The 27014-nt window shown below is 40.2% G+C and overlaps 1 protein-coding gene across 5 annotated transcripts in view; it reads left to right on the plus strand.

Moving 5' to 3' along the window:
* LOC108708803 (teneurin-4) overlaps positions 1–27014 on the plus strand; it is an 878105-nt gene that overhangs the window by 408063 nt on the left and 443028 nt on the right. The window lies entirely within an intron of this gene.

Consider the following 27014-nt stretch of genomic DNA (forward strand, 5'->3'; position numbering starts at 1 on the left):
AGATGATAGAACTGTGCACCTTGGAAACAAAATGGAGGAGATGGTGGGCTCGCACAACAACATTATTGATCTCACTTTGCCCTAAAAGAACAGGTTTCTGCGCTAAAGCAAAAGCTGGCAGACATAGAAGATAGATCCAGCCGCAACAACGTAAGGCTAAGGGGAATCCCGGAGTCAGTTACCGCCAAGAACCTAAATGCGTATGTTCAAACATTTATCGCAGCGATCCTCACAGAGGCACCGGAATCTGCATTATTTTTGGATAGAGCACACAGATTGCCATGCAAATATTGTAGAGCTACTTAAAAAGTCTGAAAATTAAAAGTATTTTTGTTTTCACCTGAAAGTTTGAATGTTATATGAGGGGTCATATATGAGCAAGGCCAACTTGTTCCAATAGTTCAGGCCAATGTGACTCCAAAAGTGATATTTTCCACCATAGTTGATAATTCTCAATCCATCATGAACACTTTTGAGACTGGACATACATGCCAAGATGATCAGTGAGTATGGTCACCAAAATCTGGCCATGTATATCCAGTTGTATTCATAAGCAGGTCATGCTGTTTGATTCAACAGCTGAACAATTCTCTTGTTGACCATTTGAGTGTGAAGGTCTTAAACATTCTGCCCAACAACTGGATTACATGGGAACTCTGATTTTAGTAATGTGAATTTTTTAAATTCTAATAAATTCAATTTGATTCACAATTCGAATGGTATATTTTATGAAAAATTTGAACGTCTAAAATTCAAGGGACCTCTGCCGTTGACTTCTACATGAATTTAGCAGATTTTAGGTGGAGAATAGTAGAATTAGTTTCCAGGGTCAAGTTGTGATAAATCTCACATTCGGAATTCAAATTTGAATTGGTGGTTTTAAATTCAAATTTGTTCGTTTTGACCAAAAAAAATTTCAGAAATTTTTAATTCGAATTTACCATTTGAACATTAGTAAGTCAGCCCTGTAATAAAATTACCAAAAAGAAGGACAAATGCTAAAAATCAAAGTCGGGAATTTATCTCAATATTTTCTGCTACAAACTCCGATCAAATCCGCTCAGATTTTTTTCACGTATTTATTATTGCTTTTTCTTGACCATTTGCTTTGTGGGAAAAAAAAATTTCGGGGTATTGCACGAAACCCAGCGCACATCAAAAAATCATTGGAACTTCTCGCATTGACTTGGGACTTCACTCCATCGACATGTCTGAGATGCCGAATTTTCTGATTCTGACTTTTCCATCCTTGGGGTTTAATAAATTCTGAAAAATTTGTGATCTTTTAAAAGTCAGATTTTATAAAAAAAAAAAAATCACACATTTTTCGTGATTTTTGCATTTGGAGTTTAGTAAATGACCCCCTAAAAGTTGGACAGTATTTTCCATGAGACTGTGAGCACGTTCCTTTTGAATTGATGGACTGTCAGATAGAACCAGCTTTGGGGCAGATTCACTAATGGACGAATTATCACCAGCGGCCACTTCGCACCCTTCGCACCAATTCGCCAGGTGCAAATTCGTTACCACTAATTCACTAAAATGCGAGTTTGCGACTTTTCGCTAGCGATACTTTTTCAGTGCAAGCAGAGCCGGGCCAACCTGGCCAGGCGCCCTAGGCAACTTGGCGGGCCACGGCGCCGGCTCAGTGAGTGCGAAACTGTGCATGCGCAAAACTGCGCTACAGCGCGCATGCGCGAAACGACAGAAGCGCATTTCTGCAAAAGCAACAGTCTAGGAGAGACGGGACCGGACACGGTGTAGGCGACAGAGCAGGTGCCTGGCACCCCCCAACTTTGCGCCCTAGGCACGTGCCTACTCTGCCTACCCTTAGTTCCGGCCCTGAGTGGGAGCATTTCATAGCGAAGATTTGCTATCGTTTGTTTGTGCCTAGCGAAAATTCACTAGCTATCGTGCGCTTAGGTCAATTTGACTAGAGGAGGCGCATAAAATTCGTATATGTGTCTTTTTTAGAGATGTTGGTGTAAATGCCTGAAGTGGCCACTTTTTATTTCAAATGTCCAAGGAAGCTTAATAAAGACAAAAAAGCTCCTCTAATGCCCTAGACATGAGCCCACCCCCAAAATATATGTGACATACCCCACAAATGTGTTAAAAAAAATCTTCCAATAGTTTGGACTTTTGAAGGCAATCCCGCTTTAAAAATATAAAAGTCGCCTACTAGTGATGGGCTGTTTTGCTTCACCGAAAAAGTTGTGAATTTCCTGCGAAAATCGCGAAACATCGAAAAATTCACAAAACAGCGCCGCCGTCTTTTCGACGCCAGCGAATTTTCACTGCCGTTTTGCGAATTTATTCGCCAGTGGCGATTCACGCCTAACATGATTTTTAAACCGACTCTTAAGGTATGAAGATTCAGATTATGGAAAGAACCGTTATCCGGAAAACCCCAGGTCCTGAACATTCTGGATAACAGATTCCATAACTGTACAGAATTCTCTTGTGAGCAATATTGCTCAGCAGTCTCATCTGGGCATTTGGGGGCACTTACATTACAATAGTGATGGGCGAATTTCTCATGTTTCACTTCGGTAAAAAATTTGTGAATTTCTCGCAAAATTTTGAAAAATGTGCGAAACAGCGAAAAATTGGTGAAAAGCCATCCGCGTCAACTTTGCTGCCCATGTCCATTTTGACACCGGCGTTAAAGTCAATGTGCGCGACTTTTCCGATACACGTCCAAAATAAATTCAGAGGTGAATTTTTTTGGCAGTTTCACATATTTATTTGCCCATGGAAGAACGTGGACATTCACTACTTTTGAATATACCCAAATTTCGATGTGCATCAGATGCATGCACTGAAATGAATGGCATTTTGCCTGGAACTAAGTTGCACCAAGAGCTGCACCTGCAATATTAAAAAATCACTATGGTGTTAAATGAAAATAGCCCCAAGGCCTATTAGACTTTAAGGAGCTGCCATTAAAGGAACGCAGCCAGGAAGCTACTGCTCTTGCACATTAATGAAGTGTCATACTCTTACTATGCAAAATAAATAGTTATTAAGATCCTGATGAACTTTCCCTGAGAAGCCGAACATTAATGTCTTTATTTTGTCATTATTCTTTGCATTTTTTATTTTTTTACACTGTTGGTAGCATCGTTCCCTAGCTGTCCCAGGGATATTAAACACCGATTAGCATATAAGAATAATACGCTTAATATATTTTTTACTTACCATAAAAATTTGTTCAATTATAAAATACTGCAATATGCTGAAAAAAATATATAGAATGAGTAGAATGATTTAGGCTAAAATCAGGTGTGACCACCCAATGGTTGGATCTCCGGTCAGTTCTTGGGTAAAGAAAAGATCAATGGGATCATTAAGGAGGATTGTGGCTGCAGGTTGTTCAGTTGGAAAGGGATCACTGTTCACTGGCCAAGTAGATTTTTTCGGAATCATATTGGATTAAATCCTTTCAACCCATGACAGCAACCATATGGCATAGCAAGGAATAATGTGTCCAAGCCAAAAAAGGCTAAAATGGGAAAAAACTTTTGAGCCCATATTTGTACTGCGAAAACAGAAGTTGAGGAAGTTCTTTGTGAAGAGCCTCCAGCTTAGGTCACTACTTACTTCTCACCTTTACTAGAGATTTATTCTCTTCCTTTATTTCAATATGGTCCATGAAATGTACTTGAGAAATGTATGTTGTAAAGGAAAGTCCTAAAACTCTTTCTTCTTTACAAGAAAAAAAAAAAAAGATTCTGGATCTGCATTTTAAATAAAGTTATTCCATCTCTCCAACTTACCCTGGTGGGTAGTCCTGGTACCATGATTCCATGGCATGTATTTCATACTATGCCCGTCAGTCTTGTATTTTCCACCCTTTGCTACCCTGATTGATGCCCAAGCTGGCTTCTGCTTTGTCACTTCCTGCTCCAGGTTGTTATTATTACTCTGTTTCCTGACCTGGTTTTTGACTGTTTTGGCCTGAGGTTGACATCAATATCATCTCACTGTCAGTGTTCCTTGCTAGAATTCTAGGTTGATTTTTGAAGTGAAATAGGATCTCTGTGAGTGCAGCTGCAGAAAGTTCTGGGGCCCTCAAAAGCACATTAACCGGTGCTGTCTTGGGTCAGGACTATTGCCAGCTGCCCACTAGGGTTCTACTTACAACAGAATTGTTAAATACTGTAGACAACTAAAAGGGACATTCTAAAGGAATATTATATGGACAAGGTCATTTCCATGCACCGGAAGGAAGCATATTGTAATACAAGTCATACATGACAGCTTAATAGCCATAGTTGCAGCAGTGGACTCTGGAGTCCGGGGTCCACTGGGACTGCCACCTCAGGGGCCTCCAGATCTCCTAGGCCCCTGCCTCAGGTGTCCTCCACCAAGGCCGCAACACATGCTTTCTCCCTTAGCGTACCTATTCTATGTTGCGACCACGATCAAGATATGAGGTCAGGGGGACACGTCCATGGTTTCAGGCAGGTCTGAGTCAGTGGGTCCCACCAGTCCAGTCCAACCCTGCATGGTTCTAGGCGTAAAACTGTCGTTAAGCATTCCTTTTCAAAAGTTAGAAGTTACTGAGTGAAAAGAGAACTGATTTCTAGTTACAGAAAATGCATTGGTTGGTCAGTATTAAGGACCATGATTGGTGTTGAAGATTGTGATTGGGGACTGTGATTAGTTTTATGGACTGTCAAAAGTTTTAAGGACCAGGAATAGTGTTAAGGACCATGATCAGAGTGAGAGACCATGGACAGAACATTCCAGCAACAGAGAGCCAAACTCATAGACTTTCCCCAACACCAGAATGATAAATATAAGCAGATGCTCTACTCTTTCATTTTCTGAAGAAGAGGTGGTGGTCAATGGACCCTTTCCAGTGAGCATAACTTCCAATTCTCTCCCCTGTTTCAGATGTGGACCTAAAACATCTTTAACTATGGCTGCACCAGAATTCAAAACATCTCATTGCTCATCACTATATTTTACACCTTTCCTTCCTCTTCTCCATATTCATTTGTATGAAGCACAAAATGATTGATGTCCGTCTTACACTTGCCTTAGCCTTTATAATATTTTTTTTTTCTGTGAAAGTCATTGATGTTTGTACTTAAACAATGAGCCTTTCGAATGTATCAAAGAAAAATGAAGGCACATGGCAGCCTGCTAAACTGTTCATTAACGTGGCATAATATCAACAATTAAATCCTCCACGGAACTCTTTGCAAAGATTCATTAATCCTGGCGAAGGTCCCACATAGGACCAAAACTTTGATATTATGCCATGCTAATAAATAATTGATCAGCTACCGAGGTGAACGCGCTCCATCTTCCTAATTGCTTCATGTTCCAGATGTTCTTAGTGTTGTGAATCATTTTCATCGCTGAACACCTGCCACACATTCATTCTGGAGTTCTGAAGAGTTCCTCCAGAGTCACTCTGCTTATGGCAAGAATATCTCATATGGACAGCTTTGATCAATGAGATTAGTCTTTCTTTCACTAATCAAAAGTACAATTTAATAAAGGCAAATTGATATTTTAAAAAGGGGGTGGGGAATCCAACATATTTGAGATGCCCATTTAGATGTAGAGCCAATCATATGTTACCATATATTTTAATAGAGAGGCCCCTTAGGGTTCAGAACTGATCTTCCTATAATGGCCCAATAATCAATGTTTCTATATATCTGTAACCTTGTTATGAGTTAAGGGGGCCCAGTCTGAAGACCAGTTAGGGAGAGATTTGGGGTGAGTGTTTATTTTTACCCTGGGTACCCCTGGAACTATAGCAGGGTGACACCCCAATGTTTCTATATATCTGTAACCTTGTTATGAGCTAAGGGGGACCAGTCTGAAGGTCAGTTAGGGGGAGATTTGGGGTGAGTGCTTATTTGTACCCTGGGTACCCCTGGAACTATAGCAGGGTGACACCCCAATGTTTCTATATATCTGTAACCTTGTTATGAGTTAAGGGGGCCCAGTCTGAAGACCAGTTAGGGAGAGATTTGGGGTGAGTGTTTATTTTTACCCTGGGTACCCCTGGAACTATAGCAGGGTGACACCCCAATGTTTCTATATATCTGTAACCTTGTTATGAGCTAAGGGGGACCAGTCTGAAGGTCAGTTAGGGGGAGATTTGGGGTGAGTGCTTATTTGTACCCTGGGTACCCCTGGAACTATAGCAGGGTGACACCCCAATGTTTCTATATATCTGTAACCTTGTTATGAGCTAAGGGGGCCCAGTCTGTAGGTTAGATAAGATGAGATTTGGGGTGAGTGTTTATTTGTACCCTGGGTACCCCTGGAACTATAGCAGGGTGACACCCCAATGTTTCTATATATCTGTAACCTTGTTATGAGCTAAGGGGGCCCAGTCTGAAGGTCAGTTAGGGGGAGATTTGGGGTGAGTGTTTATTTGTACCCTGGGTACCCCTGGAACTATAGCAGGGTGACACCCCAATGTTTCTATATATCTGTAACCTTGTTATGAGCTAAGGGGGCCCAGTCTGAAGGCCAGTTAGGGGGAGATTTGGGGTGAGTGCTTATTTGTACCCTGGGTACCCCTGGAACTATAGCAGGGTGACTGATAACCCCAATGTTTCTATATATCTGTAACCCTGTTATGAACTAAGGGGGCTCAGCATGAAGATTATGTACAGATTTGGGGTGAATGCTTATTTGATGTTCTTAACACTTTCTTGAATTCCATTAAGCCCATTGACAATTACAGGTTGAGCTATTTTCATTGTACTGTATGTTACCAAAGTAAATCGTGTATGTTCTTTGGATGATCCATACACATGGCTGATTCCTCCATGATATACACAGTAATGTTGCTTTCACAAAAGTGTGTTGGTTTTTCATGATTTTTCTTGAAGTGTAAGAGAATTAGACTTCCTCCATATCTACAACAAAGGCCCAGAGTGAAAATAATCCAGTGTAAACCCATGGTTGACCTATATCTACTTACCTGTATCGGCCAAAATTCCGAAATGTCTAGAGGGCTGTAGGTTAAAGCTTTGTCTGAGGCATCCTACATTGCAGCTCATAGTTTGTTAAAGACGGAATCTTCACTGTGTAAACTATTTCTTAGCCAATAAGACTCATTGTAGCTACAGAGGCAGATCCACTTTTTTATCATTGGCAGAATTGTGCCTCTTTAATTTGGTTTTGATGAAATATCTAAGGTTCATCTCATGCCAATGAGGACAATTTTGATTTGATCTTTGATTGAGAATTAATACGAAAGAGCAATTTTAAACCCCATCTGAGCTTGGCAGTTATTGAAACATTCATTAGGTTCCTTTAGGGAAGATGCTGTGCTGAAATGCTCTAAATTTATCTCAAATTATTTTCTGAGAACAGAAAGGTCATCTATGAACAATATTCACAAGGACAACAAGGCAATTACTTGTACTAGATATTAAATAAAAGGCCATCTGGCATCTCCTTCCTGATTCCTAAGATCACAAATTCAGTGTTAAATGTGACTTCATCCGGAGTGTTTATCTGCAAGACAATAATCTACCTGGTGTGGCACTAGTCTAAAGCTGACCATAGATGCAAAGATCCGATTGTATGAATCATGGTACAATCAGACTTCCCCATATCCCGACCTGCCACTAACCAGTCAGATGAAATAAAGAAGTAAAAGAAGAGATGAGCCGATGTTCTGCCCCTGACAGTAATCGTACGATACTTATGTCTGACCAAAGCTGGTGTCAGTCTCCCACTGATATCGTATGATCGGCAATACACACAGAGATATTATCAGCAGCCGACAGAAATCTTATAACCTGTCCCATCGACCAAACAACTGATCTCCGCCGGACGAAAAATGTCGGGACTCTCCACACACGGTTCGAAAATCGTACAAATCCTCAATTCATACGATCAGATCTTTGTGTCTATGGCCATCTTAAGATTAAAAGTAAGAGAAACCTGAATATGTTCACTGTCCTATAGGTCCCCTCGTCACTCATTTTTACCCCACAACATCACTCCTTATCCCCACTGCTACTATAGGAACCATCTCTTTCATCAAATAATTAAAACTTTTACAATTTCTTTTTTTTTCCCTCTGTAATAATAAAACAGTAACTTGTACTTGATCCCAACTAAGATATAATTAATCCTTATTGGAAGCAAAACCAGCCTATTGGCTTTATTAAATGTTTATATGGTTTTATATGGTTTTCTAGTAGGCTTAAGGTATGAAGATCCAAATTACAAAAATACCCCATATCCAAAAAACCCCATGTCCTGAGAATTCTGGATAAAAGGTCACATAACTATATTGGTATTTCCCAGCTATATCAGTAATCCCACAGACACAGCCCCTTTCAAGATACTGTACTATTATCCCACTGTTACTATAGACACATCTCTCCCTACTATACCTGCTATCCCACAGTCACACTCCCTTCCCAGAGACTATTATCCCACTGTTACTATAGACACCATCTCTCCCTACTATACCTGCTATCCCACAGTCACACTCCCTTCCCAGAGACTATTATCCACTGTTACTATAGACACATCTCTCCCTACTATACCTGCTATCCCACAGTCACACTCCCTTCCCAGAGACTATTATCCACTGTTACTATAGACACCATCTCTCCCTACTATACCTGCTATCCCACAGTCACTCTCCCTTCCCAGAGACTATTATCCACTGTTACTATAGGCACCATCTCTCCCTACTATACCTGCTATCCCAGTCACACTCCCTTCCCAGAGACTATTATCCACTGTTACTATAGGCACCATCTCTCCCTACTATACCTGTTATCCCACAGTCACACTCCCTTCCCAGAGACTATTATCCACTGTTACTATAGACACCATCTCTCCCTACTATACCTGCTATCCCACAGTCACACTCCCTTCCCAGAGACTATTATCCCACTGTTACTATAGGCACCATCTCTCCCTACTATACCTGCTATCCCACAGTCACACTCCCTTCCCAGAGACTATTATCCACTGTTACTATAGACACCATCTCTCCCTACTATACCTGCTATCCCACAGTCACACTCCCTTCCCAGAGATTATTATCCACTGTTACTATAGACACCATCTCTCCCTACTATACCTGCTATCCCACAGTCACACTCCCTTCTCAGAGACTATTATCCACTGTTACTATAGGCACCATCTCTCCCTACTATACCTGCTATCCCACAGTCACACTCCCTTCCCAGAGACTATTATCCACTGTTACTATAGACACCATCTCTCCCTACTATACCTGCTATCCCACAGTCACACTCCCTTCCCAGAGACTATTATCCACTGTTACTATAGGCACCATCTCTCCCTACTATACCTGCTATCCCACAGTCACACTCCCTTCCCAGAGAATATTATCCACTGTTACTATAGGCCCATCTCTCCCTACTATACCTGCTATCCCACAGTCACACTCCCTTCCCAGAGACTATTATCCACTGTTACTATAGACACCATCTCTCCCTACTATACCTGCTATCCCACAGTCACACTCCCTTCCCAGAGACTATTATCCACTGTTACTATAGGCACCATCTCTCCCTACTATACCTGCTATCCCACAGTCACACTCCCTTCCCAGAGACTATTATCCACTGTTACTATAGGCACCATCTCTCCCTACTATACCTGCTATCCCACAGTCACACTCCCTTCCCAGAGACTATTATCCACTGTTACTATAGACACCATCTCTCCCTACTATACCTGCTATCCCACAGTCACACTCTCTTCCCAGAGACTATTATCCTACTGTTACTATAGGCACCATCTCTCCCTACTATACCTGCTATCCCACAGTCACACTCCCTTCCCAGAGACTATTATCCCACTGTTACTATAGACACCATCTCTCCCTACTATACCTGCTATCCCTCAGTCACACTCCCTTCCCAGAGACTATTATCCCCACTGACTCTATAGTCACTGTATCTCTACTATACCTGCCATTAGACAAGAGACTAGTATCCCTATTACTACAGGCATAAATTCATTGTACTATACTTATGCTGCTGCACTGCATTCACAGTCAGGAGGTGATTTTTCCCCTAGAAAATAGTGAAACCTTCTTGTAGATGGCTGTAAGTAGCAGTTACTAAATATCCAGTGTGTTGGCAGTGTAAAGTACATCCATGTAGTGGTGGATGGTGTAGTTTGGACCCCATTGCTCTGAAAGGTCAGAGCTTAAAGTTACAATATTACCTACATCTACTTCAGGTTTAGTCTTACTTAGAGATCCTGCCTTGTCCATGTATAAATCCACACGATTGTTTGAAGATACACTAGAGGGACACAATGCGGTGAAGTGAAATGAGAAAAAATATGTCCTTCAAGTGACATGAGAGAAACCGCTGAGAGAACATTTGCTGTTTCACAACCTGCGTTTATTTCCTCCAACTCTAACAATCCCTCGTGCTCTGCTCCTTGTGGTTTTATGAGTGTAGCCCTTTTATTTAGGGTGTTTTTCCCCTGCCTACTTTACTGTTGGCTCTAGGATGGAGTCCGGCTTAGAGAAGCAAGTTGCAGAGCAAAGAGCTGACGATTAATAGTCCCGAGAGCAGCTCAGGTTGCCGAGTGACTTTCTTGCGCAGTGCAGATTCACCGGCCATCCCAGTCTCTCGCCTCGGGCCCTGCCTGTGAAATGGATTTACTTTCCTAACACAACACAGAACAGCTTATCCACTGGCTTTTGGCACTTCATTTCCTTATTGCCTAATATCTTTATATATGTGATGTATAATTACATAATGACATTTGCTCAGCTGTTAATTGTGCACATATGGAAAAAACACATTTGCAACCTTGGAATCTGGAAATATTTAGAGGCTCGTGTGCTAAGCTACAATTACTATATGTTTAGACGCTTTATGTAGCAACATGGTTTATTTGCAGTAACCTTAGCAACCTTGTTTTCGTTTAGTATTCTATCTGAAGTAGCAGGAGTATTGCTGGTTGGTTGCTATGTTGTGCATAACTGAATTGGGGCAAAATTGCACTGTTACGACATAAACTGAACCAGGGTCGGACTGGGCCGGTGGAATACCAGGAAAAACACGGTGGGTTCCGCTGACCCAGACCTGGTTCCCACCTGCCCTTCGCCATTGCAATCCTTCTCTCAATTGCTGTAAGATAAATTATAAGGGGCACGTGGGAGGGAAGGGCTAGTGGTGCTTGAACGGACTAACTGCATAGCCCCATAGGGGGTGTGGGGGTCACTGGAGTAATAACCCTGGTGGGCCTTGCACACCTCAATCCCATACAGTACAACATATGTAGCAGTTGGAGGTTCAAGAAACACTCCTCACTTTGCACCCAAATACAACTCTACATGTTGAGTAAAGCTCAACTGACTCTAGGAGCACTTACATAAACCCTGGACAGAAGAACAAGACCACTTTGGAGGACAATGATGCACCTCAGCTGCCTGAAGTGTAGGAAATGCCTCTGTTGGTACCTTTCTGTACACTTTGAAATCTGCAGATCTTTGTCTGATTTGGTCACCCACATACTGGACCAAACCTGGCTGATCTGATCATTGTTCCAACCAGTAGTGGCTTGTAAACAACATTTTGCTCACCAACCTCTTGAATGTTGCTCCCAGTGGCCCCAAAGCAGGTGCTTATTTTTGAATTCCAGGCTTGGAGGCAAGTTTTGGTTGTATAAAAACCAGATGTACTGCCAAACAGAACCTCGTGTAGGCTGCCAGTCCACATAGGGGCTAACAAATATCCAATCGTAGCCCATAACTCCACCCCCTCTAGATCAGTGATCCCCAACCAGTAGCTCATGAGTAACGTGTTGCTCTCCAACTCCTTGGATGTTGCTCCCAGTGGCCTCAAATCAGGAGTTTATTTTTTAATTCCAGGCTTGGAGGCAAGTTTTGGCTGTATAAAAACCAGGTGCACTGCCAAACAGAGTCTCCTGTAGGTTGACAATCCACATAGGGGCTACTTAATGGTCAATCAAAGCACCAGGAACATTTTTCATGCTAGTGTTGCTCCCCAATTCATTTTACTTCTGAATGTTGCTCACAGTTCTAAATGTTTGGGATCCCTGCCCTAGATCTATTTTCATGCATGTGTTGCTGCCCAACTCTTTAACATTATTAGAATGTGGCTCATGGGTAAAAAGAGGTACTACAATCCTATGGAAACCTGTTGAACAAGGAACACTTCAGCCTGCTGATACAGTTGTTCCCAAACAGGATTTTCTAACCAACAGCCAGTTGATTTAGACTTAACTCTACTAGATACCGTCTATCATGACCTGGATGAATGAGAATTGCCGTAGACATTACAACATGTAATTGTATGCTGCCCTATATAAGAAGAGGGAGATCATTTATAGTATTAGTAAGATATACTTTTAGTTAAGATGTACAAGCTATGTGAAAGGATTCCTTGTCTGCCCTGCAGTTGAAGGAAGATGTTTAGCCTCCTTTCAATGCTGAGCAGGCAAAACCTCTATCGCCGGGCAGATTTTAGAGTAGGAAAGAAATAAAGTTGAGTGATAGACCTTTACAGATACATTTTAAAACCTTCTCCATTACTATACTGCTGTATAATGTATGGGATCCATTATCCAGAAACAAATTATCCAGAAAGCCATCTCGCATAGACTCCATTTTAATCAAATATTTAAAATTTTAAGTGATTTCCTTTTCTCTGTAAAAACGATAATTTCTAATTAATCCAACTTGATCCCATACCTGGGATTATCTTTACGGCTGTGACTTTTTGGTATGTTTCATCCAGGGCTTTTCTATAATGAGACCTAATTCATGGCATTAACAACGGCTTGTTCTCTGCCATCCTCGCCCGCAGTTTATCTTGATGCTCCATTGAGTCATAGACATTTGGACCAGATTCTTGGACAGAGAAGGAAATAAAATAAAAACACCTGACTCATAATCATCACCCGTTGCCAATATTAGAGCAATATTGTGACTGGAAGAAGCGTAACTGTGGAACATGACACATTAGCGTAAAGTACAACTTTATTTTGTACGGTCTGTATTTATCCCCAGTTCTCTCTGTGTGGTTAACACTTTCCTGGTTTTCTCTGGTTCTTTGCAGCAATGTTTGTCGGACTGTGAGATCTGGTTTTTGTTTGCCGCTTGCTTGCAGATGGGGCTCTTGGGGAAGGAACTGTAGATGAATATACAAAGGAGAGTGGATTCTAGGAACTGTAGTTGAATAACAGTATAAGGAAGCAAGTTGGATCACCTTGATGGGAGCCCCTATTCTGTAATATTGAAGCCATTCAAGACTGGCAGATCACACGGTAGATGTTGGACACCAAAGTGGCAAGTGTTAATCTCCACAAACCTCATAAAGAATAAAACAATACCAGATAAAGAGAAATAGACCTCAGGAACCCAAGCCTGTTCTCTCTTACATTGTGGTGCACGATTCCTGCCATTAACTAGTGATGAGACACCTTCCATAATTCATTTCACCAGACCATTGATCAAAACAATCAAAAATCTATGGGTGTTCATCAAAACAATTGCTTCTCATATCTGGTTATTATTATGCCATCTAAGACACATCCCATCTTTATATTTAATCCAAATGATTTGTATGTTCATCAGTCTAAACCTGTGCCCTCAGGAGAGGGTCAGAAATCTATGGGTCTACATCAAAACGTTGGCTTCTCATATCTGGTTACGGTTATGCCATCTCAGACACATCCCATCTTTATACTTAATCCAAATGTCCATCAGTCTAAACCTGTGTCCTCAGGAGAGGGCCTTCAGCCAGAATCTGTGCCTTTGGAGAGGGTCTTCAGCCCAAATCTGTGCCCTCTAGGGAAGATCTTCTGCATTGCCTTTTTTCCTTGGAAAATGTTCCAGTTTTGGACTCCCCAGTTGCCTGTTTCAGGGCCGGTGACTGAAGTTGAAATAGATTTTTTTCTCATTTAGCCATCCACATTCTAGGCCAAATTGGGCAGATATTTTTATTTGTTACCTGGGCCAGCGATCATACTGTTGGCCCCTGTAGACTTGTGAGAAAGGACTGCATCATTGTGCCAATGTTGTCCTTGACTGATTTTCGAGCCTGCCTGATAAATATCTGTCAAATTTTTGGACAGCTCTCAGTCAGGAATTCAGAAAAGACCCATACATGGCTTGATCTGGATGGGCTGAATCTGCAGCATTGGGTATGGCCAGTTCATACCCATGTGTCTAATTAAAAATGTGTTTAAGAAGGAAACGATAAGGAAGATTTTTGTTTAAAATGGAAAAAAAACAAATCCAAAGCAATAAGGGATCACCTCATACTACACAGTAAACATTTAATTAGAAGCAGGGGGTATCACAGCAGTGTATTGTATTTTGTACATGAACATGAAATCCAATATAGAACATCGATTATGTTGTATTGCAAGATGTAGAATAAAAACCCAGTGCTTATTTTTCCCATGTCCCTTGGGCCTCGCAGCAGTGGAAAACAATGGAGACCAGCAGGTAGAATTTTTATTTGATCTCCGGGGAATTTCTTATGCGTCCGACCTTTGCCCCGTCAAGGTGATTGTGTACAATCACGATGTACAATCACGATGACTGCTCCAAATCCTCCCTCTCGGCCCTGGAAAGTGTGCTCTTAAAATGATTTAGGGTTGGAAAATATCAGTCATGTTTCAAACCTAGATGAGTTTTCAGACAATAATTCAGTAGGTCACTTTTCTCCCTTTAATTCATGTCGTGCTAATGGAAGGGATAATTGCGTGTGTCGTTGATGGGAAAAGGAGCCATATTGCACAGCCCTTGCCCAGCTGGTAGGCCTTGTCAGCGCCATATGGATGAATGACTTGGATATTTTGCATTGTTGGTTCAAAAGAAAGCACTTATGTAGACAGGTGCTGTCCCACCGGGGATTATATTTATGCTGATGTGGATTTAGTTACAATTGCCATGTTTCTTTGCACAGATATTACCTTGTGAAAGCGATTCATAAAGCAGATTAGTCTTTAATACACTGAATTTCAGAGACTGCTACCAACGAATGCAACGTGAAGCCTAGACATATCAGATACATTCATCTGTCTTATCCCATGGGGCTGCAGTTCTATCTCTGAGCCAACCTCACTTATCTTCCAGGTTCCTCAAAATAAATGGGCCCCACAATATATTTGTATTTTTATTTCACCCCTAAAACTTGACAAAATATATTTTTCACAAATATCTCAAACCGAATGTTGTAAGGCGGTGATTCGCTCTATCTGGGCCCTTGGTGGTCCTTCAATATTTGCAGTTACATAGTATGTGCTTAAGGGTGGCACTTCTGATGCCCAAAATATGTCACATAGTTTCATAATAAAGCTCAGTTTAACAGATAATCTGCATTTCACTCAATCATCTCAGGTTATCTTGTTGGAAGTTAGATGCAGAAAATCCAAGAACAACAGTTAGGGACATATTACAGAGGTAACTTTCAAAGTTGAACGTTATATAATATGTTATTTTATTGCACTTTGCACCCTGCCTTGCATGATATTTAGGTTGCTGAAGGCCTCTGCTCTTGATCAGAGCACATAGAACTGTGGGTGCCCTCATGAATGCAGAGCAGCTTGTGTTTGGCAGATTTGTATTCATGGGAGGTAGCCACAAGAAGGCACATAGCTGAGAGATATAGAACATTAAATCACTACTGCAGTTATCCTGTCATTATTCTGGGGTATTATACATGAAATTGGCATTGTATTTATTCTGTCATGTGTTCTGCGGTATTATACGTGGAATTGGCACCATATTTATTCTGTCATGTGTTCTGGGGGTAGTATAAATGGAATTTGCACTGGATTTTTCCTGCTGTGTGTTCTGGGATATTATACATGGAATTGGCCCTGTATTTATCTGCTGTGTGTTCTGGGTATTATACATGGAATTGATCCTGTATTTATCTGCTGTGTGTTCTGGGGTATTATACATGGAATTGGCACTGTATTTATCTGCTGTGTGTTCTGGGGTATTATACATGGAATTGTCACTGTATTTATATTGCTGTGTGTTCTGGGATATTATACATGGAATTGGCACTGTATTTATCCTGCTGTGTGTTCTGGGGTATTATACATGGAATTGGCCCTGTATTTATCCTGCTGTGTGTTCTGGGGTATTATACATGGAATTGGCCCTGTATTTATCCTGCTGTGGGTTCTGGGGTATTATACATGGAATTGACACTGTATTTATCTGCTGTGTGTTCTGGGGTATTATACATGGAATTGGCCCTGTATTTATCTGCTGTGTGTTCTGGGGTATTATACATGGAATTGGCCCTGTATTTATCTGCTGTGTGTTCTGGGGTATTATACATGGAATTGGCACTGTATTTATCTGCTGTGTGTTCTGGGGTATTATACATGGAATTGGCCCTGTATTTATCTGCTGTGTGTTCTGGGGTATTATAAATGGAATTGGCCCTGTATTTATCTGCTGTGTGTTCTGGGGTATTATACATGGAATTGGCACTGTATTTATCCTGCTGTGTGTTCTGGGGTATTATACATGGAATTGGCCCTGTATTTATCTGCTGTGTGTTCTGGGGTATTATACATGGAATTGGCTCTGTATTTATCTGCTGTGTGTTCTGGGGTATTATACATGGAATTGGCCCTGTATTTATCTGCTGTGTGTTCTGGGGTATTATACATGGAATTGGCACTGTATTTATCCTGCTGTGTGTTCTGGGGTATTATACATGGAATTGGCCCTGTATTTATCTGCTGTGTGTTCTGGGGTATTATACATGGAATTGGCACTGTATTTATCTGCTGTGTGTTCTGGGGTATTATACATGGAATTGGCCCTGTATTTATCTGCTGTGTGTTCTGGGGTATTATACATGGAATTGGCACTGTATTTATCTGCTGTGGGTTCTGGGGTATTATACATGGAATTGACACTGTATTTATCTGCTGTGGGTTCTGGGGTATTATACATGGAATTGGCACTGTATTTATCTGCTGTGTGTTCTGGGGTATTATACATGGAATTGGCCCTGTATTTATCTGCTGTGTGTTCTGGGGTATTATACATGGAATTGGCCCTGTATTTATCTGCTGTGTGTTCTGGGGTATTATACATGGAATTGGCACTGTATTTATCCTGCTGTGTGTTCTGGGGTATTATACATGGAATTGGCCCTGTATTTATCTGCTGTGTGTTCTGGGGTATTATACATGGAATTGGCACTGTATTTATCTGCTGTGTGTTCTGGGGTATTATACATGGAATTGGCCCTGTATTTATCTGCTGTGTGTTCTGGGGTATTATACATGGAATTGGCACTGTATTTATCTGCTGTGGGTTCTGGGGTATTATACATGGAATTGACACTGTATTTATCTGCTGTGGGTTCTGGGGTATTATACATGGAATTGGCACTGTATTTATCTGCTGTGGGTTCTGGGGTATTATACATGGAATTGGCACTGTATTTATCTGCTGTGTGTTCTGGGGTATTATACATGGAATTGGCCCTGGGATACTATGGAGGAGTCTGCATAGAAAATGACTTTAATTAGCCTCCCAAAACACAGGATTCACCCCCAGCCTATATGAAATAAGTGGCTTGTAGCTAAAATAATATCCACTTAAATCTATAGGAGCTGAAAGGAAAAACAGCATCCAATAAAGTTTGGAATATGGAGAGAGGTGTTTTTGAAGTTTTTTTCATGAAGCTTTTGAAGTTGAGACGTACAGTCCAGCGCCGGCACTGAGCCCAAAGCTCAGAAACAGGTTTAACAGATGAGGTGCTGCATCAAATTAACCGCTAACGTTCTGTCACAAGTGGACTGAGAGAATAAAAGTCAGGTTTCCAAATCAAAGCTTATTTTTCTCCCTGAAAAGCCAATGAAGGCAATGAAATCCTTTCCAGGGAGATAAATAAGATGAAAAGTTTTTGAACAGGTTGATCCGCCGCTGAGAAAAATTTAGTACAGGTCTCGGAGAGCAGCGGCACAGGAGTCAGAACGACTCGATGAACAACAGGGGGCTAATTGTTCTGCTGGATGGATTATTATGCAAAAATATGTGAAGAAAATATTTAAGATCCTTATTGCAGTGTATAGAGCCCCACGGGTTTGTGTGACAGTTTTGTATAAATGAAAGCTGACTCGCTTCCTAAAACATTGTCCTTAGACAAATCAATTGTGCCTCTCAGTATCTGTAATATTCCACTACTTTCAACGATTTTTTTAGAATTTTTTATACATTTTAAAGGAGTTGCATTATTTTCTTTAGGGTAGAGTCTTCTGGGAGACCCCTATTAATCTCATTATTTAATTTCTGTCCTCTGTGTTCCACTTCTGCTGCTGTCCCTCCCATGTGGCAAATTCACACATTATTTTGTTTAAAGGGATACTGTCATGGGAAATTTTTTTATTTCAAAATGAATCAGTTAGTAGTGCTGCTCTAGCAGAATTCTGTGCTGAAATCCATTTCTCAAAAGAGCAAACAGATTTTTTTATATTCAATTTTGAAATCTGACATGGGGCTAGACATATTGTCAATTTCCCAGCTGCCCCAGTCATGTGACTTGTGCCTGCACTTTAGGAGAGAAATGCTTTCTGGCAGGCTGCTGTTTTTCCTTCTCAATGTAACTGAATGTGTCTCAGTGAGACCTGGATTTTACTATTGAGTGTTGTTCTTAGATCTACCAGGCAGCTGTTATCTTGTGTTAGGGAGCTGCTATCTGGTTACCTTCCCATTGTTCTGTTGTTTGGCTGCTGGGGGGGAAAGGGAGGGGAGGGATATCACTCCAACTTACAGTACAGCAGTAAAGAGTAATTGAAGTTTATCAGAGCCCCATGTCAGATTTCAAAATTGAATATAAAAAAATCTGTTTGCTCTTTTGAGAAATGGATTTCAGTGCATAATTCTGCTGGAGCAGCACTATTAACTGATTCATTTTGAAAAAAAATTTTTTCCCATGACAGTATCCCTTTAAGTAGCAGATGGCTATCCTCAGGTGTACCAGCAAAGAGGGATTGTAGTCCCAGTTATCACTAATTTAATGCTTCTATAAATACACAGACTAGTCTAAATATTGTTTTCAGCTAAAGCCTGGAATGTATTTTAATTCATTCCAGTTAACCTCCCTTACAGAAAGCTCTAATCCGTGTCAATGTGAGCCCATCAAAATGCTTTCATTACAAGTGAAGATTCTACTTGCTTCGGGCACATTCAATACATCAGAGGTCTTAGTCTGCCGAGCGCAAACAATGTATTAGGAAAATAAGCAGGTGAATCCTCATGATTATATATTAGACAGTAGATTGCAACTTTACCGAAGATTTATTTAGGAACAGCACCTGGAGGATGAATACCAAGTAAACTCATTTCTGTGCATCGGTGAAGTTGAAATAAAAGTACAGACTTGAAGTTATGAAACTTAAAAGGAACAGAGTTGCCTATACTGGAAACACCACGTAGTAGCGTCATTTGGGGCAAATGATTTCTACCTCCAGCTATACTGTATAAGGCTTTTGTAAAAAAAAAACCTCATTATGAGCAAAACCATGGTCATCAGTTATAGAGACTTGGTCTTGTAGTTTCCATGAGTGTTCAAGTGTGGTCACCACCCATCGGTGGTTGTTTTTCTTAAAGAGTGGCCAACAATGATCGGTTCCTAGATCACCATTCAGGCACACAAGCCATTCAGGCTTTTGTAAAAAAAAAACTCATTGTGAAAAACGGTGGTCATCAGTTATGAAGACTTGGTCATGTAGTTTCCATGAGTGTTCAAGTGTGGTCACCACATACTGTTGATTTTTTTTTAAAGAGTGGCCAACAATGATCGGTTTCTAGATCACTATTCAAGTACACAAGCCATTCAGGCTTTTTTAAAAGAAAAACAAACTCATTATGAGCAAAACGGTGGTCATCAGTTATGAAGACTTGGTCATGTAGTTTCCATGAGTGTTCAAGCGTGGTCACCACATACCGGTGATTGTTTTTCTTAAAGAGTGGCCAACAATGATCGGTTTCTAGATCACTATTCAAGCACACAAGCCATTCAGGCTTTTGTAAAAGAAAAAAAAAACTCATTATGAGCAAAACGGTGGTCATCAGTTATGAAGACTTGGTCATTTCGTTTCCATGAGTGTTCAAATGATGGGCTTCTAGATCACCATTTAGGCACACAAAAACTTGAAAGTTATCAGGTAGGAGGAGAAGTTCTAGAAGTGAATTGATTAAACCATTTGAATATTAAACATTTTAATTAATTAAAACATTTGAATATGCCTTAATTTACTGCATTAAAATATAATGCATTCATTTCAATTTTTTTTTTCCTGGTACTTGATATTAATTTAAAAAATGTCAAGCCCAAATATAGTTTTTGAAGCCATATCTGCATGTGAAGATATTTCATTCATGATGTTGTGCTGAAAAAGGAATTCTTCCTTTTGCGGATACTTGATAATATCTAGTTTTTCTGTTAAACAAATTACAGTTTGGAGAATTCTTTAGATCAGTGGCTCGTGAGTAACATGTTGCTCTCCAACCCCTTGGCTGTTGCTCCCAGTGACCTATAAGTAGGTTCTCATTTTTAATTCTGGCTTGGAATATTGGAATTATGTTGCTCCCCAATTATTTTTACATTTGATTGTGGCTCAGGAGTAAATTAGGTAGGGGACCCCTGCTCTAAATCAATGGCTTTCACAGGATCCCACATAGTCTAAACCTCCCTTTTATAGTCCAATATTGGTTTATTCTTCTCAATGTTTTTAAATAAATTATTAGTAAATTATTGTCAGATCCATTTATTCTGACCTTCATTATGGTTCCAATGCTACACGAGATCTGTTCAGTTGTAAACTTGTGGACCAATGTCCATGGCAATATAGAGTTCTTTTGTTTTTGTTTTTTTTTTAACCTCAATTTATAAGAAATATATCCCAATCCATGGGAAATAATGACACAACACTTTAATGAAAGGTTTGTATGTGTCACTTGGTAGGAATAAATCCCTAACCTCCTAGATTGTGATTTCTCATTGGCTGGCCCATATTTTGTTTATATTCGTTAACTTGTCTATAACTGGTTTGTTTCTGCTTATTGTTTATATTCACTATTAATGTTAACACGTAGGGATGGGCGAATAAATTCGCCAGGCGTGAATTTGTGGCGAATTTAGCCACTGGTGAATAAATACGCAAAAATCGCCGGTGTCAAAAATTTTTGCCCTCAAAACCGAATATAAAAAGTACAAATCCAAAAATAAAGCTGAACAATGTGCTAAAAAAATCCAAAAACCGATAACATTTCAGACAATTACTAGCGAAAAAAAACCCCCAAAAACTTCTGAATGGCTCAGCTCCGCTTTACTTCTACGGGACCTCGACTGCTTTTACTTGCATTCGAGTTTTTGATACTTTATATATTTTACATTTCTCATATATATTTCCACTTGGTGCTCTGATTTCCACCCACAGTGCACAGAATGTATTAGAGTGTAAGCTCAGAGACTGATCTATTTGATGAATGAAATCTCCAAAGCTCTGCAGAATAGGGAAGCTATAATTGCAACAAATATAAATATTGTGTAGTTGTGTGCACCTTGAGTTCCCTATCTTTATTTATAATCCTATTATACATCTAAGTTTAATGTTTTAGAATTTGAGTCCATTGTATTACCTGTGTGAAGCCTTCTGCATGTTCAGCACCACAAGTAAGAGTCTATCAGGTTTCACAGATAATCTCTGTTGGCATCAAATTCCAGCCGTGTCCTTTCAGAGCTCTTGTTAATTGGTTGCCGATAATTTTTTTTCTTTCTTCAGCTGATGAGCGGGTTATTAAATTTGCAGCAGGAAAGTGCTGAGCTAAATGGAATTCTAATGCGTTCCTTTAGTCTTGTGCTGCATTTGTAGAAAGGGGTGATTGTTCTTAAAACAAAGGAAAGACGAGCAAGAGGAATGATGATGGATCCGGGTGATTAAGAATGTGTTTAATGGATGAAGAATTTTGTATATGAGAGAGAATAGTTATGGACACCAACTCTGCAGCGGGGGGATTCATTTGTGCATCTAAATGTAGAGTAGAAGCAGGAAGGAACTGTGAACTTGCAGAGCCAGATCCATTACCATGATGTGAATTCCTAGATAGTGAACATTCATTGAGTGGCCTTCCAAAGAGGGACAGAGGTTGAGGTGGAATCCAAGTTTAAAGAAAGCACCATTGTTCTAGAACATGTTGAGTGGCCTTTTTTTCAAAGGTTTAGGTATTGCGGTCTTCCTATCAGAGGAGCATGTGGATATCTTTTGTCATTCAGTGGTAACAGGGTGATGAACCACCCAAGAAACACGATAGCTTGTATAGAAAGTGTATCGACTAGATCAGTGACACGGTGCCAACTATACAACATACATCTCATTGTTTATCCGGGATTGAACTCTCTGACATGGAAAATAATGACACGGGTTCTTTCTAGGGCTCGCTGTGTAGGATCCGTCTTTGAAATAGGCTGAAATGAATGTCGGTGATTACTGCCTAAATCTGCTCTGGTAGTTGCTTGAGCTGATGTGACATTTGTCTTTGTCTCGAAAATTTGTATCAAGGTCTCTTGCTGAAGAATTCGGAAACGTGAGAAATTCTTTATTTTTCATACATTAGTGAATAGCGTCCAAATTGGTATTTTTTTTAAATGTATGTAAGCGGTACAGGTATGAGACCTGTTATACAGAATACTCGGGACCTGGGGTTTTCAGGATAAGGGATTTTTCCGAATTTTCAGAAAGTCTACTAGAAAATAATGTAGACATTAAATAAACCCAATAGGCTGATTTTGCCTCCAATAAGAATTAATTATATCTTAGTTTGGAGGTACTGTTTTATTATTACACAGAAAAAAGGAAATCGTTTTTAAAAATGTTAATTATTTTATTACAATGGAGTCTATGGGAGATGACCATCCTGTAATTCTAGCTTTCTAGATAATGGGTTCCTGGATAACGGATCCTATACATGTATAGCTTTTAAGAGTCAGCATACATTTTTCCTTGTTTAATGGGTGTAGTAACTGGTGAATATATAATAATAGTAAAATGACTTTAAAGGAGAAGCAAACCCTAAAGTTAAAAAACTCCTACCCCCACTACCCTACGTAGACCCCCCTCCCTCCTCCCCCCAGCCTAAGTGTTACCCCATGCAAATGCCCCTAAGTCTTTACTTACCCCTCCATGCAGATACTGTCCAGCGGAGTTCACAGGCGCCATCTTCTTATCTTCGGTAATCTTCGGAATGAGACCGGCGGAGTGGCGCATGTGCAGTTGGAGCAATTTTCTGTATCGCGACAACTGCGCATGCGCCGAAACTCACAAAAATTGCAGAAGCGCCGGTCTCATTCTGAAGATTACTAAAGTGGCTGAAGATGGCGCCTGTGAACTCCAATGCCTGAATCTGCACCGAGGGGTAAGTAAAAAGTTAGGGGCATTTGCCCATGGTAACACTTAGGCTGGGGGAGGTGGGGGGGTCTAAGTTCGGGTAGGGGGATAGGGTTTTTTAATCTTTAGGGTTTGCTTCTCCTTTAAGGGGGTTATTTATCAAAATGTTGGAGTTTTTTATACCTCAATGAACTCAAATGAACTGGAATGAACTGAAGACTAGAGTGGTATCTTATTTAAGAAAACATTCGAATGGGAAAAACTTAATTCTGTGAGTTGGAGTTGCAGAGTAAAAAAACTTGAATTGATCGAATTTTCAGAGAAAAAAAACCTTGAAACACTCAAATCATTCAAGTTTTTGAGTAAACCCCTACAAAAAAAAAAATGGCTATAAACATCTTCAAATGGTTTGAGGGTCCTCTGCCATTGATCTCGCAAAATTTTTGAGTTTTGAGTTCTTTTGAGTTTTGACCAAAAACAACAACTTGAAAACTAGAATTTTCATGAAAAACACATCTTGGACCTTAATAAATAACCCCCTAAGGTTTTAACTTGGTTGTATTTACTTTTCCTGTGGTCAAATTCACAGAAATTGAAGCTAAGCCTTCCAGTATCATGTACAGTAAATTTTATACTTTAATGGTGTTCCTCTTGCAGATAAATTAGAAACCAGCAATTTACATAGTCATATATATATATATGTGAGATGTATTATCTAAATATTCCATAACACCCCACTATACAGCTCCTTCATGCCTTGTGGGTTTTTGTTGGTTGTCAGAGTCGAGTATCACATGCAAATGTATAACCTTAGCAATGAGCAAAAATCATATATAATACCTGGGAGGAAATGAATTCAAATAAGTATGGAACTCAGTTTCCGAGCTTCCAATTTCCCATTCATATGAGTTCACAATTATTTGATCTAATTGTTCGCGAAACTCATAAAAGATTAGAAGAGACTTCATCATGCGAGTGTCACTCAAAACTGTGTGGACTGGGGCTGCCTTTGAAGTTGTGCATTAGTATTTATATTGCATTTAGGAACCAATATTAGGTATTTCACACTTCTTTATGGATTGATCATGTGCGGCAGAAAATACATTTTCCTTGCGGAGTAACAATTTACAACTGAGATGAGTCAGAATAGCAACCGGCTTAGACAGTCTGATCGTTGACCCAGAATTTCTGGATCTCATTTTTTTAGGCCTAGATTTTTACTTTTTTAAAATATTTTTTATGCTATTTTAATATAATATATAAATATACTTTAAACCACATCCATGGCTTTTGAAGGGCCTTTGTATTTGTCATACTGTCATACTATTTAGAGATGACTTTATTGCATATTTTTCCTAGTTTTTACAGAGGTGTTACTGGCAAATAAAAGAGCCTGCCTTGAACAAATCTTTTTTATAAAGAACAGAGAAGGGGGAAACAGGAAGCTCTGATGCTACTGTGAGTCATCATATAGGGTTATGAAGGGTCTTTGGAAGGAAAAGAAAAGGGTTCTCACCCTTCTCTTTTCCTTCCAAAGAAGGAAGGTCTGAGCCTTCAGTGCTTAACCATATAGGGTTATTGAGGGTCTTCAGAAGGAACAGAGATGGGTGAGATATTGTAAGGTACAATATCCCTAAACCCAGAACAAACCAAGGTCCCAGTCTCAGCCCACACTTCTGCTTATAACAACTATCTTTTACTTCAGGAGGATCCCTCCACTACTTTGATGCCTCCAGGTCTAAAAGTGAGAGGACCAATGGGGGGTTCTAGGTAGACAATGGAACCAAAAAGTTTACTGGAAGGACTGGGAACAGAGAGTGTAGTTGAGGGGCAGGTGGAGGTCGAGACATAAATAGAAGGTCTGAGTCTTCAGTGCTTAACCATATAGGGTTATTGGGGACTTTGGAAGGAACAGAGATGGGTGAGACATAAAGAGAAGGCCTGAGCCTTCAGTGCTTAACCATATAGGGTTATTGGGGACTTTAGAAGGAACGAGATGGGTGAGACATAAAGAGATGGTCTGAGTCTTCAGTGCTTAACTATATAGGGTTGTTGAGGGTTTTTGGAAGGAACAGAGGTGGGTGGGATATAATGAGAAGGTCTGAGCCCTCACTGCTTAACCAGATAGGGTTATTGAGGGCCTTTGGAAGGAACAGATATGGGTGAGACATAATGAGAAGGTCTGAGTCTTCTGTGCTTAACTATATAGAGTTTTTGAGGGTCTTTGGAAGGAACAGCAATGGGCGAGATATAATGAGAAAGTCTGAGCTTTCACAGCTTAACTGTATAGGGTTATTAGGGTCTTTCGAAGGAACAGAGAAGGATGAGATGTAATAAAGAGGTCTGATCCTTCGGTGCTTATCCATATAGCGTAATTGGGGGTCTTTGGAAGGAACAGAGATGGGTGAGATATAATGAGAAGGTCTGATAACATATTTCTTTACTAAAGGAGGTCATAAAAACCTGATATAAGATTGAGGACCTAATTCTGGGTCCCACTCCTAGAGCAGAGAAATACAATGAATCTGTAGTGTTGGTAGTATTCTGTACTAAGCACAATTCAGCAGTCAAATACTTGAGTCTGAGTGACCCTTTAATGGGTATGCTATAAATAATTTCTCTAGGGTCAGGTTGTTAGGAGAAATAGATTAACCATGCACTTCCCATTCACATAATAACACGTCATGTGCCAATGCCACAACAGAAAATAACATTTTGGAGGACGTGGCTCCTTCTTTTGTGTGGCAGTAACAGCAATGGCATTAACTCTGGCATGCCACAACTGTAGAATTGGTTTAGTTTTAAATATTACAGGTATGGGACCTGTTATCCAGAACGCTCAGGACCTGGGTTTTTCTGGAAAATGGATCTTTCCAATATTTGGATCTTCATACCTCAAGTCTACTAGAAAATATTTAAACATTAAATAAACCCAATCGGCTGGTTGTGCTCCCAATAAGGATGTTATATCTTAGTTTGGTTCAAGTACAAGAAATTTGGATTATTAGGATAAAATTGAGCCTATGAGAGATGACCTTCCCGTAGTTCAGAGCTTTCTCGATAACAGGTTTCTACATAAAGGATCCCATTCCTGTACTAGCTCTCCACGTAGGTGTCGGTTAGAGGGTTTGAGGGTTTAGAAATGGCATTTTTTTCAGACTGGTAAAAGGGTTTATTGTTTGTGACAGAAGCCTGAAGTGTTTCGATTGGTCTTTATAGATGTTTATATGTATGGGCTTCATTTGGAGAGGCTGAACTTCAAGAACTATTGTCTTTTTTCGACCCAATTTAACTATATAACATGTGACCCAGCTGGATGCTCCTCAGTGCTTGTCCTCCTGCTGATTTATTTTGCCTTTCAACTTCTGGTTAGTGATGGGCGAATTAATATTGCAGGCGAGAATTTTCCGGAGTCAAAACATTTTGGACACGCGTCAGAAAAGTCGATTGTGTCAAAACCATTGGCCGTCAACATTATTCGGATGCCTATTGACTTTAATACCGGCATCAAAAATGACACGGGCGAAAAATTTGCGTTTCGCTAATTTTTACGTCGTTTTGCGAATTTAGCAGGAAATTCACAAATTTTCAGGCGAAAGTGTAAAACAAGGGCC

Source organism: Xenopus laevis, chromosome 2L (assembly GCF_017654675.1).
Source record: "Xenopus laevis strain J_2021 chromosome 2L, Xenopus_laevis_v10.1, whole genome shotgun sequence".
Classification (NCBI taxonomy): domain Eukaryota; kingdom Metazoa; phylum Chordata; class Amphibia; order Anura; family Pipidae; genus Xenopus; species Xenopus laevis.